This window comes from Morone saxatilis, unplaced genomic scaffold (assembly GCF_004916995.1).
Source record: "Morone saxatilis isolate NCDOM2014 unplaced genomic scaffold, NCSU_SB_2.0 Contig22, whole genome shotgun sequence".
Classification (NCBI taxonomy): domain Eukaryota; kingdom Metazoa; phylum Chordata; class Actinopteri; family Moronidae; genus Morone; species Morone saxatilis.
Window position 1 is genome coordinate 550,783 of NW_023339785.1, and position 463 is coordinate 551,245.

Here is a 463-nt window from a genome sequence, read left to right on the forward strand (position 1 = left end):
GGGCTTGCACTTTTACTGGTAAAGTCACTACCTGCAGAATCTAATACATTGATCTTCAGTTATCTGTGTTAGTGTCTGTAACAAAAATGAGTTTACTATGGCGTGTACTGGTGGACAGTACATATATAACAAGATAATCAACCCCTTATCATTAGAAAACAAAAAGGTTGTTTTGTCTTATTACTCATGTTTATTTCAATACTGAACAAAATGAGCCAGCAGCCACAAAGAGAGTATATGAAAAAAGCAGCCATCATTGCAGCCATCTATCAAAAATAATCTTTTGGCAATTCAATAAGAGCCACCAAATATGAAGAAACAATTAAAAATAGGTATTTTGACGACAGTAAAATACAGATTTACATTTTCTTCTAAGTTAAAACTGCAGTATTTCCTTCTGCTTGACAAACTAACCAGTTAGATTTAATGGGTGTGCTGATAGCTAACATAGTGAAAGCTCAGT